We start from the raw sequence: 18,628 nt of genomic DNA on the forward strand, positions 1-18,628 counted from the left end.
TCTGTAGCTGGCTTTCTTTTATATGTGACCCAAAAGGATCCTGTCACATTGTGGAAGCCATAAAAAGCCCTGACAGATGGGAATCTAGAGCCAACTGAACCTAAGGAGAAAAAAGGAGGCAGGGAAGAAAAGTTGACTGTGTAACAGAGTCAACTGCATGGCAAAACATCTCCATAGGTAAAATGTAGGGCAGAGGCTACCTCTCATGTCTTGTCTCATTTACCATCTACTTGTGGCCCTGTAGCTTCCTCCTGTGCCAATAGGCACTCCAAGCCTCTTCTCACCTTCCATAAGGGCTTGGAGCATATTGCTGGGATAGTCTTCCTTGGAGAATAGTTTAAAACATCATGTATTTGAAGCTAGGTGGCAAAGAAACACAATCTCTGAATTATTAGCCCAAGTGCATATTTATGCAGGGAGAGCTGTTCTAGCAGTGAGGAATAACCTTGACTCTCCTTGAAGGGTAAGGGAGAAATTAGAAATTAAATTAAAAAAATTTTTTTGAACAATGAAGTTTTCAAAGTGTCTGCTTTAAATCTCTTGATTTATTACAGAATAAAATAAATAGGAAACAGTAATACTTTACTTTTATGAAAAATATATTCTTATAAATACTTAGACCCTTGTAGCAAACTTCAGCTGCTGTGCTCATTAATTCTGTGGTGTGACTGAGTGTTGCCATGTATATGCTTTATTTTCAGGTCATTTAAAATTATTGATTCATCTTCTCTAGTGTGGGACTCAATTCTCTAAGGACTAGTTAGCAAAACATCTCCTAGCTCACACACAACTCTTTGAAATGATTATATTCAGTGTCTTCAGCTTAAAATTTTCCTCCTTGGTTTCCATGTGCTAGCAATTTGCACACCTATTTATGTAATTAAAGACTCCTGCCCCCCAACCCCACTGGTCTTTCTTATAGTAAACAAGCTACATGGACGAGATAGCTAACTGGAGGGAGGAGGAAGAACTACTGGCATCCACCCTAGGACCAGTACAAAGCTAGCTAGTCCTCAGGAGTATTGCATCCCAGGCAGTCCTTCTTAGCACGTAATTGCAACTGACTTTGCCTAACTACTCAGACAAGAGAAAGGGAATCTGAAAACATTACTGTGGTCTGACTATGGCTCATATTAAAGTAACTTCAAAAGAGCCAGGTATGATAGGGGAAAAAATGTTGGCTTAAGAGTTGGCAGCAGAATTTTTTCTTGAAGGAGAAACACTTCTGTATTTAAAAATCCATTGACAGGCAATTCTAGTTGGGAGGTTGACCTCCAGGCTGGCTGGGATGGGCGTGGATGTCATAAAGGGCAGCTCATCTGCTTTACAGGAGCAATGCCCACAAGGTTGAGAGTCCCAGAGGGTGAGCGTGGAGGAGAGGGAAGAAAGCTGAAGAGAAGCCAGAGCCTCATGCAAGGAGGTTTGGCCTTATTAGAAGAGGAGGTAGGGGCAGGATTCACTGAAGGGATTTTAAGAACAAGGATGTTCAATATTCAGCTTTAAGCAATCAGTTGTATAGTAAACACTGTTCATTGCTCTTACTCTTTGTCCCTTAATTAATCCTGATGTTTCAATAAAAATTGATTACCAAATCACCTTTAGTGGATAGTGTTTTGGGGAAATTACATGGACATGAAAATACTCATATATTTATTCCTATATTTTTCTTTCCCTCTCTTGAAGCAGGTAGCAGCCATTGCAATTATTGGACTCAAAGACTTGGGGAGGGCAGAACATTTTAAAGTCAGTGGCTCTCCTGGTCTTTAGGTGAGTGTAAGCCATTAGAAATCAGTGAGGGAGAAAAGAGACAGCAGAATCCATCACTGGGAGGAAGCGGGTGAGCTTACACTCCTGAGGAGCAGGGGCCCAACCTGCAGCTGTGTCACAGGAGGGGACAGGCCCACAGGGGGCATGCAGAAAAAGACACAGTAGATTTGGGGGTGGATGGGTAAAAGTGTGATGAATTTAAGGTGACAAGATTTGTTCAAATGTATCAGGCAGTTGATATTTTAGGCCTTGACCCCAGGAGAAAGATCTTGGAGACTATGAGAATCATTATTGTGTTGTTCAGTGTTTCTGAAATTATAATTCAAGAGCCAACTGTGTACAACTGCCCTCTCCCCACCCCCAAGTCATCTGGGAATGGGGCCCCAAATTATGGTTTTATTCCTGCTTCACAGATGATTCTGAAGCACACTAAAGTTTCACACAACAGCTAGATGCTAATTGGTGCAATGGGAGACAGCAGTAAAGTTCTGAGAAAATGGCAGAAGGGAAGGGCTAAGGAGAGAAAGTAGGAAAATGAATAAAATTATCCATTGGATTGGCAGTGGAGTTGTCGTTGAGGACTTGAGTAAGGACAGTTCTAGTAACATAGATTTGAAAGCATGAAGATTATGTGAAATACTTGCAGTCTGTGTGTGTGGATGTGTGTAACTTAGCCAAGCCACCCTACTCAGTTGAGACACCTGGCTTTTAGTCTTAAAATTCATGTGACTTTCAGCAAGATGTTGCATGCCTGCCCCATTCTGACTTCTTAAACCAACCTGGAAAATGTTTGTAGGCCATTACTGGAGCCCCAGAGAAAGCGGAAGCTGACCTTTGCCTTCTGCTATGCCTGCTGGCCCTTCAAGGTAACATGTAGTTTTGACCTTTGGCTTTGCCCTGTCACAGTCCTTTGGGACAGGATTTCCTTCTCAACCTTCAATTTCATGCCTTAAATGGTGAAATGATAGAACGGCCTTTGGAAGATTCAGTTATGGTGGAAGCTGCGAGACTACAGGTTTTACAATTTGGTGGGCTGACTTACAAGATGTTCCATATGCTTTGAACAAGCGACTGACATATGGTGCTATTCCTCCAATAACCTGATTTCATAAGTGCAGAACCAAGGGGTGAAAGTGGGAGAGTAATCTTTCACTGTTTCATCTAATGACATACACACACCAGATTGGCTTCCCACTTTTATCTGATGCCATTGGTGCCCCCTCATGTTCCCTTGGCTTCCTGTGGAGGTTGCCTGCAATAGCCAGAAGTACTGGAAGGTAATGCCCCAGAAGTTCTGGATAAATAATATGGCCTTCTCACTCCCCAGTGGGATAATTCTGAAGTCTGTTTCATAGACCCTCAACTAGTTTCCAGTGGGATTTGGGTTTTGTGTTAAACCTAAAGTCTTCTCCCATTTAGAAATTATATTTAAAACATATCCTCTTGTTTTGTTCATATGCTATTATTGTTTCATTTTACTTTTACATCTTTGACAGGTATAATTTTTTTTAGTGTAAGATATTATAGAAATACAGTAAAATTTTAAGATGACTATCCATTTATCACAGCATCATTTATTGAGTAATCAATCATTTCCTCACTGATTTGATTTGCCACCTTTATTATATTCTAAATTCCTATTTGGATTCTACCTACTCTCCCCTTCCTTCACAACTTACTCTTTAAAGTGTCTAACTGTAAAATTTAATATGCTTATTTAGCAATTTAGCATATTTCAAACTGCTTCTGTACTTGATCCTGTCTTTTTAATGGCAAAGAAATATGGTAGCTTTATAATGTATTACAACATCTAGAAAGACAAGTGGCTTTCCAATACTCTGATATTTCAGAATATTCTTGGCTATTCTTATGTTAGTTTTCCTATGATTTTAGAGTCATTTTGACTAGTTTTCTACCCCATATCCAGTTGGTATTCTCTTTGGGTCTTGATTAATGAAGCAAAATTATTTTTCTTTTTTCTTTTTTCTTTTTAGTTTCTTTCTTTTTTATTTGGGTAGAGCTTGCATATAGTGGATTCATTCCTTTTGGAAAGGAATCATGGCACAAGTTAAGTGGAATAAGGGAACCAGAGCTTTGGTTCCTAACTGCCATTCTCTATTTGAAAATTCTCTCTCTCCCTCCCCCTCTTTCTATCTGCCATAATTTTCCATATTTTTGATAAATAAAGTTCAAGAAACTACAGTGTGTGGGGACAGAAGATTGTCTATTGGAACAGAAGTAGAGGCTCTGTAAGTTGCCATCTGGCTAGACTTTTCCTCTCTTATCCTCAGTATTACATCTATTAAATAGGGATAGCAGTTATCTCCTTAGAGTTACTGTAAAGTTAAATGAGATGGAGTCAATTAAATTAGTACAGAGTCTGTGGGGAGACAGCATTAAAGGCTTCAATTCTTTACTTCTTCAGATTCTTTCTGCTATAACTTTATCATGCCCCCTCCTTCTGCCTTTGGATTCAGGAATAGAACTTTGGCCGTGCTCTGGTTCTTGATAAAGAACGTGGCCTCCTCACTCCTCAGTGGGATAATTCTGAAGTGTGTTCCACTGGGAATTGCTCTGGTTCTTGCCTTCTGCCACTACTATGAAAACATGCCTGGGCTACCCTGGTGGGTGAGAGACACATGACCCAATGAGCCCCAGTACCCCAGCCAACAGCTGATAACCACCAATCCCCAGACATGTGAGTGGGCCAAGCATGGATGAGAAGAACTACCCCACTGAGCCCAATCTATAGACTGTTGAGCTAAATGTTTGTTGTTTTAAGCCTCTGTTGAAGCTGTTTGTTTCTCAGTATTATTTTCCAGTAAATCACTTCATAAAACTTGACACATAGGAGGTACTTAAAAGTATTTACATTGTAGCCCTTGGTAATCAAAAATTATTCTTATTTAAATCACAGAGATAGTTTATCTACTTTTCCCTTCCTGTGCAGCTTACTCTTTAAAGTGTCTAACTTTTAAATTTAATATGCTTATTTAGCAATTTAACATATTTCAAATTGCTTCTGTACTGTATCTTGTCTTTTTAATAACAAAACAATTAATTTAGTCTACTGATTGTTAGCATTTCATTTGGGTCTCTGAGGGCATGTAAGAGAAACAGGAGACAGAACTCTCCCTTCAATAACACAAATCCAAAGGATATGAACTAATTTCAGTGATATGGGTATATATAGAAATGTTGAAAGAAAATGGGGGAATTCAATGAATTGGCATTGAGTAGGTGTAGTCTGTGAAATTTTAAACATAGTATTGAGACTTTCCTATGGAAAAAGCCAAATAATAGAATAAATAACCAATCTATTTGTTCCACTTCTGATGTGGCCTCATAGCTAATGCCTGGGCTGTGAAATGGGAATGTGACAAATGAGTGCTGTACTTGGACACTCTTTTCACCTCTTACTTTGGCAGACAGTTTCACAGGCACTTACCTCGAGATGCAGACAGTGTCACGGAGGTGAGTTTAGTAGTAGTTACAATATTGTGTCTGGAGAGTATTGAATGGGTGGAAACAGTACAGTAACATTTGCTTTAACTCTGCTCTGTCTACGTCCATTTAGGACTCTCTAGAAGTTCTCCATTTTGTTTTTTCATCTAATTCAAAGAAAAGGCTACTCAACTATTACTTTTTACCCAATTTACATGGATGACTGGAGCTGACCCTGGACATAGGCACTCGGTTCCATTATTCTGGAGAGGGAAGATCAGGCCCCGACTCTCCACCCACAGCTGCTGATTTAGAGCTGGTGCTGTTTTTTGGATGACCTTTAACTATAAAACATGAATTATGGCTCCCTAATGAATATATGCTCAGGGCTCTCCACCAACTATTATTTCTAAACAGCATGTTCCTAAGCAAAAGCAAAATCATCACTCCAGGAGTGATGCCAATTGACTCAATGGTCATTTGGAGAAAGGGGAGGTCAAGAATTCCTCTCCCCTGCAGCAGCCTACTTGGTCCCTTGTTTTCTGAATCAAGGACATTGCTCCTTTTCATTCATCTTTGTTATAGTCTATACAGTTCAACTTTATGTTCTGGGAAAAATAAAGCAAGTCTGGCCTGATGTATGGGGAAAACAGACAGCTTCTTAACTGGAGTAATTTAAGAACTGACTGAAAGGTCTGCATCTCCTAACCACAGCCTGTATTTCATAGACCCAAGAAGTAGTTGTTCTAGAAGGAGCCTTAAAATAATCTCTTTTGGATATTGTCAAGTGACTTTTGCTCAGAAATCACATAATCTTAGATGAATATGTAAAGAAATAATGCTGAAAGAACTAGAACTGCTCTGACTGAGAAGCAAGGTGATAGGTCATGGTAGGTGGGTGGGAGGACCCCCTGGGCCTGTGGGAAGCACAGTTAGAAAACAACAAATCTTGGCCAACTTTCATTTATTAGAGATTCAGAGAAGTGGTTGCAAACAGATAACTAGAATTCACTTTATCCTTATTTTCGGAGCTGTGTGCTTTCCAGAATTTTAAGTAATCAGTGGGAAATTGGAGTAAATGTTCATTATCAATGTGGACATTTAAAGAGATACATGAATTCTTCTAGAACATAGCACTATAATGTTATATTCGAGTGTTGTGTAATAAGAGAATTCATGTATAACAGATACCTGAATTCTTTTAGAACATAACAGCATTCAAATATAACCTGAATTTTTCTAGAACATAACACTCTGTATACTTTGGTATACATTTTAGTAAGAAAATTTTCAGGTATGTTAATAAGAAAATAAATTTTTTAAATTGAAAATTAGAAATTATTTTTAAAAAATACTTCGTTGCCTTGACTGCTGTAGCTCAGTTGGTTGGATATTGTCCTGTGAAGCGAAAGGTCGCCATTTCAATTCCCAGTCAGGGCACATGCCTGCATTGTGTGTTTGGTCTCTGGACAGGGTGCCTATGAGAGGCAACGAATCAATGTTTCTCTCTCACATGGATGTTTCTCTCCTTCTCTTTCTCCCTCCCTTCTCTCTATAAATAAATAAATAAATAAATAAATAAATAAATAAAATCTTTAAAAAGATATTCCCTTGCCTCAATCTTAAGCTCCTCCCTAGAGGTCACTACTAACAGTTTGAATCATCCAGACATTTTTCTATGAACACACACCCACACTTATACCGACATATATGATTATAGTGCTTGTTATTTACAAAAATGTAAATAATCTATATATTTCCCTGCAACCTTAAAAAATATAGAAGGTGACACCCTTCCATGTGAATATGCTCTCACTCATTTTTAGCTGCTTTGCATGTGTGATGTGGATGTACCTTAATGAATTTATCCATAATTCTGTTGGCCATTGCGGAGATTGTTTCCAAGACGTCATTATTATGGTGCTACACTTAAGATTTTTGAACATTCATTTTTTTCTACTTTTGCAACTATTTATACCAGGTAGATATTTACGGCTTCAAAATATAATCAAAATATAAATATTTTGACTTTCAAATATTTATGCCTTGGAAATAAAAAAGACACATTTTCGATAAATGCTGTCAAATTATTCTAAAGAGAAGTGAGGCCCGTCGACTGGTTCTACACTGACAACTGACCATGCTGTTTGCCAACAATAACCCTAAATTTTAATCTTATTAACCTTTCTAATCTGATAAGCAAAAGGCTTTCATGTCTTTGATTAGTTAGGTTAAGCTTCTTCTCCTGTGCTTGTTAATCATTTGTGTTTTTTCTCAGTGGTCTTTATATTTTTTCTCATGTAAATTAGGTTGTTTGTTCTTTATTGAGTGCTAGGAGCTTCTCATGAAGGCTTAATGCTAACCCTTTGACTACATATATTGCAAGTATTTCCTCTGGGTCAGTTGCTTGTCACATAATTTCATTTATAAAATGTTTTATCATACAGAGATTTCAAGTTATGAAGTCAAAAGTGCCTATATTCCCCTTGTAGGGAGCTCACATTTCTAATATTTTTCCAATATAAATCTTTAGTACTTGACTCACTGCTAGACCAACAGTCACAGTGATATGCTTTTCATTGAAAATAAATCATTATAAATTTCCAATGCAAATTTAAACTTGCTGCTGATGCCATGAATAACAAAATCAATATTTATGGAGGAAATAAAATTCCCTTCTGATACTATAGCAGATCAGGGAAGGCTCCAGAAAGCCCAGATAAAAGGTATTTCAAATTGCAACTTGTGGTATGATTAGAAATCTCCTGTTAAAAAGCATGAACAGTTTTACAAATTCCAGCTTCTCACCAGTATGTTCAGGTCTTTCAAATGTATTGCTTGTCAGTGTTGCTCAAAGCCTTGCTCTTAGGAATCAAGATATTATAGGTGATTGTTAACATATAAATGGTTGTGTAGCCTTTATTAGAAATCAACATCTCTGGATAAGCTTATCAATCATTTTGAAGAAGTATACTACAAGAAGAGTGAGATTTGTTGTGAGAAATAAAGCTGGAACAGATCATGAACTTTGCCGCTGTGGGAAAATTGAGGTCTTCCGAAGAAATCACACTGGGTGGCCCAGGAAAGCCAGCAGTGAGTCAAAAAAATGTAAGTGAACAAGGGTGATATGGGGGTGGGTGGTAGATAGTAAGGGGGAAAGGGAAGAAAAAGAGAGAGAAAGGACCAGAGAAAACTCTTGAGAACTTCTGTTGCACTTAGAACTGCTGTTACCTAGCTATTGTCTGATTTCTCTATTGCATTGGAAGGGTCAGTGTCCCATCCATATTTACATCCCTAGTGATCAACACGTAATAGGTGTTCACATACTGCTTGCTGTTTGTTTTCACATAAATCTTGTTATGTGCACCCTGCATTGCTATACAGTAACACTTGTTAACTTGGTTCTTTGTGACTGGAACAATGATACTCACTGAGGTGATCAAAATTAAGAGTAAAATTAGGTTTGGGCATTACGATGGTCTGGTACTATACAATTGTTTGACCTAAAAATGGAATTGGAAGAAAGATTTGCTGTTTGTGCTTGGAACCCAGTGCCCTTTTTAAGATCTAATGCAGAGGTCTGAGATGCTAGCCAGGGCTTTCTATCCCAGTGGAACTTATCAGTTATGACAGGGATCAGCAGGGCCTCTTTTTCTCCCTCTCCATCTCGTTGCCTCAAGACAGATGGGAATCAAGACTGTATCAGGACTAAAAATACTGTCTGAAATCAAGGGTAGGGAAAAGGCAAACAAATACACAGCACACACTCCTTTACAATGCATTCTAGAAGTCTGTAAGAATCAATATATAGCTTATATCTTATGTATAGATATATATAGATATGTAGATATAAAGAGGTATTTGTATAATCAGCCAGCCGAGGCATTTAGAGTCCTTATGTGAAAAGGACCCAGAAAGCTGAAAAGGTTTCAATAGAAAATCACAGCCCAGTGCAAAGCTGAAACAGATGTGGCCACCCCAGTGAGGTTATCTTATTTTGTTACATTGTCTTTGGAACCAGATCCCTTGGATTAAAATTCCAACCTTGCAAATTGGAACTATGACTGTAGGCAAGTAGTGTAACCTCGGAGGCCCTCAGTTTCCTAATTTGTAACAAGGAGGTAGCAATAAAATCTGCCTACGGTGATGCTCTGTGAACTAAGGGAGGGGATGCAAGTCACACACTTAGAATGATGCTGGCTTGGTTTCCATTATTCCCTGTTTGCTTTGCAAGCTGAAGCTATGCAATGTTTGAGTTGGCATTCATGTGCCCTGTTCTCAGATTTCCACAAAGAATCCATATAACCATCAAATGTGTACTTTAGAGATGAAGGTGTCTTGTCTGTCAGAGTCTATAATCCCCAGTGGAGCTCCCAGTAAAGAAATGATCTTGGGTACCCTACCCTGGAGCTCTGAAATAAACTCACAGTAAGTGATGTGCTGAACAGGACACAGGAGGAGGAGAGGAGTCAATGATTCAGGTGTGCCTGGTGGGGGCAGCTAACTGCTTTCCACACTTCACAGCCCGGGATGTGAATGCTCAGATGGCTTTTGATTTGTGCCTTACCTGTGTAGGGAACTGCTGTGGTATAACTGAGCCCCATACCGATGCAGCTAAGCAGAAAAAAAATTCTCTGATTTGCAGTCACTCAGGTTTATCAGCACAGCTTAGATATCCCAGCGAAGATAGACAAATGGGCAACAACCACAACCAAAACTTCAACATTTTTTATCAAACAATATGCTTAGTGTACCCACCTTTCAGAAAAATTGTTTAACAATTTAAAATGCAGAAAAACTCATGGGATATTTTCTTCTATTAAAAAATATTCATCATAGAATTCTTTAAAAAAAAACAAGTTATTTTAGCACCTTAAAATAATATTAGCTTATTCAAATTTATTGGTCATAGCTTCCCTTAGTATTTCTGGGTTTATTTGAAAATTTATTTTTATTACTATCAAGTAACTCAAATTTCAGATCTTAACCTAGAATAAAATATGGCAAAGTTTATATATGGTTTATATTTACAAGGCTGTATACCCCTCCTTTTCAATCCTGTGGACCAATTTCCAAATAAATAATGTGAAATAAAGGCAAGGCTTCTGGCTACATCTTTGACCCACCCCATTTGTGCTCTCTGCATGACTGACAGATTCGTTGCCAAGTATCTCCAGCCCCTTGCAGACCTGTCAAGAGAGATGGCTGTGATCACCTAATTAGAGTAGAACCAAAGGGACAAAGCCCAGGCTGCTTATCCAGGATTCCTGTGATCTGCTATTATCAAAGTCCCCAGGCTTTCTCTTCCAATGAAAATGTCAACCTCAGGGAGAAATGTCTGCCACAGCTTCTTGAAACACAGAGAACAGAGAAATTTGGAGAAGGGTTTTTATTTTTAAATTATATTTTATTGTTTACACTATTATTCTTGTCTCAATTTCCCCCCTTTTCTCCTCCACACAGCACCTGCACTCCCTCAGGCAATCCCCATACCATTGTTCATGTCCATGGGTTATGCATATATGAGGCCTGTCCAGAATGTATCCAGCTGCGTAACATGAAAAATGGAGACATTTATTGAAGAAGATACAAGATACAAGAAACATTGTACACAGGACAGTGACCAATGCTTCAGTTCCCTTCCAAGTAGGCACCTTGGAAGCTCACACAGTTTTCTCAATTGCCATCAGCTGCCCTGCTGTATTTTCCTGAATCTTATCAATGGTCTAAAATCTCTTCCCTTTCAAAGGCAATTTTAGTTTTGGGAAAAGCCAAGAGTTGCAGGGCACCAAATCTGGGCTGTAGGGTGGCCGAGTCACTTGGGTGATTTGATGTTTTGCCAAAAAACTGTTCATGAGAGGTGATGCATGATCTGGTGCATTGTTGTGAGGTAGGTGCCGATCACCAGCTGCCCATAGCTGTGGCCTTCTGAATCATAAAAATAGTTTCTGTGGAGGAATGTTCAAGCTTAACACAAAATTTGATGCAGATTCATTGCTCTACTTGCTCATTTTCAATGCAATGTCCATTCAATACACATGCTCACTCAGCAGCATCTACCACCCCCACTGACTAGTACAGTGAAGTCGTCATTGTTTGCACACATGCATTCCAGTCCACTCTCCTTGGCTGCCAGGTTACACAGGTTATATTGATGTCATGCAATCCCTTCTCTGTATTAACAATGGCTGCACTTTTTCCAGACAGACCTCATATTTTCTTTGGCTACTGTATTCCCTATGCTGTACTTCACATCCCCATCACTTCTGTAACTACCAATTTGTACTTTTTAATTCATTCATCTTTTTCACCCATCCCCAGACCCCACTCCCATCTGGCAACAATCAAAACATTCTCTGTACCTATGATTATGTTTCTGTTCTGCTTGTTTGTTTATTTTGTTTTTTTGATTCAATTTTTGATAGATGTGTATGTATTGCCATTTTATTACTCATATTTTTTTCCTTCTTTTTCTCTTCTTAAAGAACACCCTTTAACATTTCATATAATACTGGTTTGGTGGTGGTGAACTCCTTTAGCTTCTTTTTGTCTGGGAAGCTCTTTATCTGTCTCTCAATTCTAAATGATAGCTTTGCTAGATAGAGTAATCTTGGTTGTAGGTCCTTGCTTTTCATCACTTTGAATATTACTCACCCATCCCTTCTAGCCTGCAAAATTTCTTTTGAGAAATCAGCTGACAGTCTTATGGGAACTCCTTTGTAGGCAACTCTCAGCTTTTCTCTTGCTAAATTGAAAGTTCTCTCTTTATCATTAACCTTTGGCATTTTAATTATGATGTGTCTTGGAGTGGGCCTCTTTGGATTCATCCTGTTTGGGCCTCTCTGTGCTTCCTGGACTTGCATGTTTATTTCCTTTACCAAATTAGGGAAGTTTTCTTTCATTATTTTTTCAAATAGGTTTCCAATTTCTTGCTCTCTGTCTTCTCATGCCAGCACCCTTATGATGTGAGTGTTGATATGCTTGAAGTGGTCCTAGAGTCTTCTTACACTATCTTCATTTTTTTGGATTATTTTAATTGTTGTTGTTCTGATTGGTTGTGTTTTGATCCTTATATTCCAGATCACTGATTTGATTCTTGGTTTCATCCACTCTACTGTTGATTCCCTGTAAATTGTTCTTTTTTTCAGTTAGTGTCTCTTTCATTTATGATTGGGTATTGGATATTTTTTATGCTCTTGAGGTTCTCATTAAGCCCATTGAGCAGGCTTATAACCAGTGTTTTGAACTCTACATTTAATAAATTGCTTGTTTCCTTTTTGTTTAGTTCTTTTTCTGGAGTTTTGATTTGTTATTTCATTTGCCCTATGTTTCTTTGTCTCTTCATTTTTGGTAGCATCCCTGTGTTTGTTTCTATATATTAGGTAGAGATTCTACGTCTCTCAGGCTTGGAAGAGTGGCCTAATGTAGTAGGTGTCCCGTAGGGTCGTGGCATCCTGTCCCCTATTACCCAGGCTGGGTATACTCAAGATGTGCCCTCCATGTAGGCTGGGTATGCCCTCCTATTGTAGTTGAGTCTTGATTGCTGTTGGCATATCCAAGGTCAGCCAATGCCTGTGTTCTGTCTGGGGTCACACAACATAAGCTACAAAGTGATCTGCAGATGGCTACTACTTGTGCTGGCCTTAGAGATGCCCAGGCAAGGCCAACCTGTGAATCAAGGCTAGCTGCTGGTAGACTCTGGCCTGGGGCCACTTAGCAAGAGGCATGGGACTTACTGAGGCCAGATGCTGCTTGTTTGAGAAAATTTTAGAAAAATCTGTAGCATGAGCCAGAACAAGCCATTCATATGGAAAAGCCATGAGAAACAGCTTGGGTGGGCCTGAAAGTTAGGTGGGGCAGAGCCTCGGGGAATCACCAGCGTGGGGCAAACAGTGTGAGCCAGGTTTATGGACTCTCCGATGTGCCCATCTGCTGGCTCTGTGGCTTCGTGGGGCAGGGAGAACTCAGCAAAGGAACAATGGCCTCTGCTAGCACTCTGTCTGGGAGAATGCTGCCCCTCAGCCCTCACCCCAATGCTGGAAAACTCTGCTCCTTGCTACATGTCTCTGATGCTCCCCAGTCTGCTTTCCCTGTGCTAGAGCTCAAAGGGAGTGAGTCTGGGTAAGTCTGTGCACAGGTCCTTTAAGAGGAACTGTCTGGGACTCCAGCCATTTCTGTCTTCCACAGCAACAATCCTCACTGGTTTTTGCAACCAGAAGTTATGGAAACTTATCCTCCTGGCATTGGAACCATGGCCTGGGGGGCCTGGTATAGGACTGGGACTCCTTGCTCCTGAGATACCCTCCACGATTTTTATTCCCCACACGTATGTATGGGACTAGCTCATTCTGTGTCTCTGCCCCTCCTACCAGCCTCAGTGTGGTTTCTGCTTTAATTCTGTTGTTTAAGAATTCCATTCAGCTCAGTTTCTGATGGTTCTAAATGATGGGTGTTCTGTAGTTCAGTTGTAATTTTGATGTGACTGTGTGAGGAGGTGAGCTGTGTACTGCCATCTTGAACAGGAGTCTAGAAAAAGGTTTTTAAAAATGTTTAAATCAAGATCATTTATTATGAGCATCAGTAAGGATATGCAGAAGACTTGAACTTTTACGAGATTTGCTCTCCTTCACCTCTCTTAACCTCTTCAATCCCAAAATTTATGCTAATAATATGATCACTAGCTCTATTTCCGCTCCTGCCACATCCTCCCTATCAAAAGTGTGAACAGCATAAATAGAATCCAGGAAATAGTTTCAAAGATTTAAAAGTATGGACACCTTGCGTTTCCCTCTACTAGAGACATTAGGTTTCATTAGTAGATACTGTCAAACTAATTTCCATCCTTTCTTATCTAAATCACTCTCCACCATCTGCTCATGCAGCCAGGTAATTTACATGGTGGCATATGTCTGACTCGCTTTATAATAAAAGATGTGGCGTAAAACTGCAGCATCCTTTTTTCCTGGATAGGAAAATGTTCTGGGTATACCACACTAGGTGAGTAGAATAGGCAATGGGGAAACAGAGCTGCTTGGCAAACAATCTGATGAGAATTTGTTTTCAGGAAGTATCCATGGAACTAAATAAGAAAAGAGGTATCCAAGATGTGAAACACTCAGGCACCCATTATATTCTATTAAAATTTTGTGTGTCCACTATTTCCCCAAGCAGAGCCCATCTTTGCTAGAGTGGGTTTTTTAGTTACCAGAAATGCATCTTATTACAAACTCATCCATTCTGCATTGGAAAATAGACAACACATGGGTCTGATGGCCATTTAATTTCATTGTGCATTGCATTTATGTCTCACATACTGATTCATTAAAATTTTTAAACTCATGGCTAAGGTTTATTATAGCAATGATATAGAGCAAAAGCAGCAGGAAGGTTCGCATCAGTGAAGTCCAAAGAAAGAGCCCAGGCCCAGGCCTCAGTGTTATTTCCCTTATGAGACTTCACAAGGATGCTCCTTCTAGCAGTGAAATATGGGGATATGTATGGTATGTCTCTGTCCAGGGAAGTCCCTATGAGTCTGGTGGTCTGGTTACATAGGCATTTTTGCTATGCACCCAGCCATGGGAAGAGAAACTCAGGACCCCAATAATAATACCAGCTACTCATCATCAATTTGATAAATTGGTATGACATGGTTTATTGCTGTAAGTGTATATAACAAAATTATCAATCACTAACATTAGAATATTTTGAGGATAACATTCCCATGGGTTGGCCAAGAGTAAATATGATTCCAGATTCTTTTGGAGACAACAGTACTAAGCAACCAGACCTTCTCTGTTAACTCTTTCACCATACTCTTCTTACCTCCAATTGACTTCAGGAATTTAAAAAATTTGTTGTTGTTGTTGTGTTCATTCATTCTTTATTCAACAAATATTGACTGAACTAACAACATGTGTAGAACCTTGTGCCATGAGGGAGTGGTCAGGAGTTTTGCTGAGGAGAAAAGTCATATATATAGGCAAAAAGAAATATGAATACAGTAGAATAATCATAACATAGTCATAAGTATATAATATAATCATAAAATCATTTATCATAAGTTTGTATTTATAACATTTATAATTAGAAAACAAGTGTTAGGAAGTCAGAGGGGAAGGTCATGGAAGGCTGGAGGCTCCGAGTGGAGTTGGGCAAAGGTGAAGGACTTGAAGAGGAGACAGGAGAGGGGAGCGTTCTAGGGGGTGTAATGTCATGACCCACAGCTCTGAAGTGGGGCTCCATGAGATAAATGCAAGGTCACTGCAATAAGTTGTGAGATGTATGAGGACCATATTCTGGAGGATTCTGAATATCAGACTAAGGAGTTTGAATTCCATCAGTAATTCTCAACCTTGTTGCATGTTAAAATAACCAGAAGCTATATGAGAAAATACTGAGATGCTGATTGTCTTAGTCTCTTCGGGCTGCTATCAGAAAAATACCATAACCTAGGTGACTTCCACAACAACCACACATTTCTCATAGTTATGGAGGCTGTGAAAAGTCCAAAATCAAAGCTCTGGCAGATTAGGTTTCTGGTGAGAACTTTCTGGTTCATAGATGGCTGTCTTCTCACTGTGTCCTCACATGGCAGAGGGGCATGAGAGCTCTCTGGGGTCTCCTTTTTAAGGGTACTAATCCTGATCATTAGGGCTCTACCCTCATGGTCTAATCACCTCCCAAAGACGCCAGTTCCTAATACCATTCTATTGGTGATTCAACTTATGAATGTGATGGGGGGCACAAACATTCAGTCTATAGGACTGATTCAAGTGGTCCGGGCACTGGCATTTAAAACTTCTCTCCAAGTGACTCGAACATGCAATTAGAGCTGAAAACCTCTGTTAGAGGTGCTGGGGAGCCATTAGTAGGTCTATGACAGAACTGATGCTCTAGGAAGCAGATGCCCCGGAGCAGGGTGGCTTGGAGGGAGGGCACCAGTTGTACAGTCATGAGGATGGATGAAGGTCTGCACTGAAGTTCCTGTTTGATGTAAGCGTAAATTGTGTTGAAGAACACGATTCTCTGACTTTGTGCCCGTTATGTACTACAGGGATTCTCCTGTACTCTGCTTCCTGAAGAGTGACCTGCTGCCCAAACCCTCATGGCACAAAAAACCGAAAGGCTGGAAAACAAGAAGCCTTACAAACAATCCTTTCTCTATGCAGCGATGCTGATACATTATTTTTAGCAACTACTTGTGCTGCTTCAGGAAGAACAACTTGACCAATGTTCTGAAATTTTCCAGTACATACCAGCCTAATCTTTAGTTTCCTCCCTCCAAGTTCACTCTATAAACCTGGGTGCACAAGAAGAAACTTTCCAGCTGAGTGAAACAGAGTTTACCCCAAAACCACATCAGCCACTACCCCACTCATTCTTTGTGCTACTGTTCATCAGCTCAGAGGAGACCATGCCATCTTCTAAACTCTGAAATTCATCCAGCAGCTTTCTAATGACAGGTTCAGAAGGTTTCAGTGGGATTTAAATGGAATCGTCACCAATTTAGAGAACTCATCCTTAAGATTTTGTTCCTCTGAAGTCACTCTCAGTACCAGAGATAGTGAGTGTGCACATGCTGAAGGCATTCTGATGGCTTCCTGTCACTCAGATGATCAAGCCCAAAGGTTTTAATATCAACTTACAAGGTCCTTCAAAACCTGGCCCTCCAGCTCCTGCGTATTCTCTGGCCTCATCCTGGCACACTGCCCTCACACCACCTTCCGCTGAGATCCACCCTCCAGTTGAAGTACTAATATTCTCTCTTTGGTTCATTTTTTGCCTGCCTAATTTCTACTCATGGTTATGTCTCTGTTTAGCTATTGCTTCTTATGGGAAGCCTTCTCTGAGCCTTTGAAATTGGATAAAGTGACCCTCCTAGTACTCCAGTAGTACCCTGCACCTTTGTAACTCTTGGGACACTACAGTAAATGCTTCTGTGTCTGACATGAGCTCATGTCTTCTATGAGGGCAGGGACCATGTCTGTCTTTTTCACATTGTATCCTGGGTACTTAGCCTATGCCTGGCTAATGGTAGGCAACAATAAATATGTGTAGAATAAAATAAATGCAATCCACCCTTATCATTTATGTTAAAACATCCCTAAGCACTCTTAAGGGATCACTGACTGGATTTAGGAGAAAGATTCTTAAGTGACACCATATACATTCGTCTCAGAACTTTATTCTTCATGACAATGGAAATAGATTGTAGGAATGGTGAAACTGGTGCTCACTGGTGAAACTACTTTTCTGCTAAATAGATAGTTTGGCTAAATATTGAGAGGATCCCCTCTCTCGCATAAATAAGGCCTGCAGTGGTCAGCAGTGCCACACAGTTCCCTATTTGAAATTCAAGAGCAAAAGAACATTAGGCAAGATCTCATCATTATTTTAGCTATAGGGACAGCCTAGAAATTTTGAGCAAAAAAAGAAAGGCACACATAATAATAACAAGAAGGCAATGGGGTACATTTTTTAAAAAGAAATGACAGAAAATAATAAAGGTGAAAAATGACCTTGCTATACCAAATCCTTGGAGAATGGACTTCGCCATTCATTGCTACTGCTGCAGGGCTTGTGCACTTTTAAAAGCTGGCTAAAATATTTAGCTTTCCAGGGAGAATCTTTTTTTTCCCTATACTATGCCCAAAAGAGCTTGTCAACCGAAAAATGGGTTAAAATGAAACATCAATGAGTTACACCAACCTAGAATACTGTGATCATTTGTCATTTATAAAAACATCAACATTGACCATTTCAGAATTTTAAAGCACCTGTTTTGCAATAAGTCATTCTATTGTGCAGAGGAGGTGCATTTTGATACAGGAAAATAGAAGGATACCTTGTTTATTTATAGTAAAATGTAAAGATTTCCAATGAAATGAACTAAAAAGTGATAGGCAGTATTTAAGGTGATTTATATAGGCTTTTATTATAGCATGCACATTTTTAGATGACATTATTGCTTATATTTCCTCTTCTTGATCATTCTAGAACATAAACAATAACATCAGACTATATACTTAATGAACAGTAAAGTATACATTCAACCACTGGAAATGGAATTGATCTCCACAATGCTCCAGCAATGTGACTTGATTGGTGACTACTTCCCTCAAATAAAACTTGTTGTTTTCTCTTAAACTTTCTGAGATAATAGGTTTAAAGGACATGTAGTCGAGACTAAAACGTCTAACCCATGAGACCGGAATACGTGCATCCTATGCGTGATCCATACATGATGTTAGGGCCTGCACATCTAAAGCATCTCTGCAGTTGCAAAGTTTCTGTCCCAGTGAGCATAGCTTCTGCACCTCTCTTGGGTGGGTGGTGTAAACATTCCCACCTGAGCTGGAGAGCAACCACAGGGCCCATGAGCAGAATTGTGATTAGAAAGAGGACTCAGATCAAAGAC

The sequence above is a fragment of the Desmodus rotundus genome, chromosome 3 (assembly GCF_022682495.2).
Source record: "Desmodus rotundus isolate HL8 chromosome 3, HLdesRot8A.1, whole genome shotgun sequence".
NCBI classification, from domain to species: domain Eukaryota; kingdom Metazoa; phylum Chordata; class Mammalia; order Chiroptera; family Phyllostomidae; genus Desmodus; species Desmodus rotundus.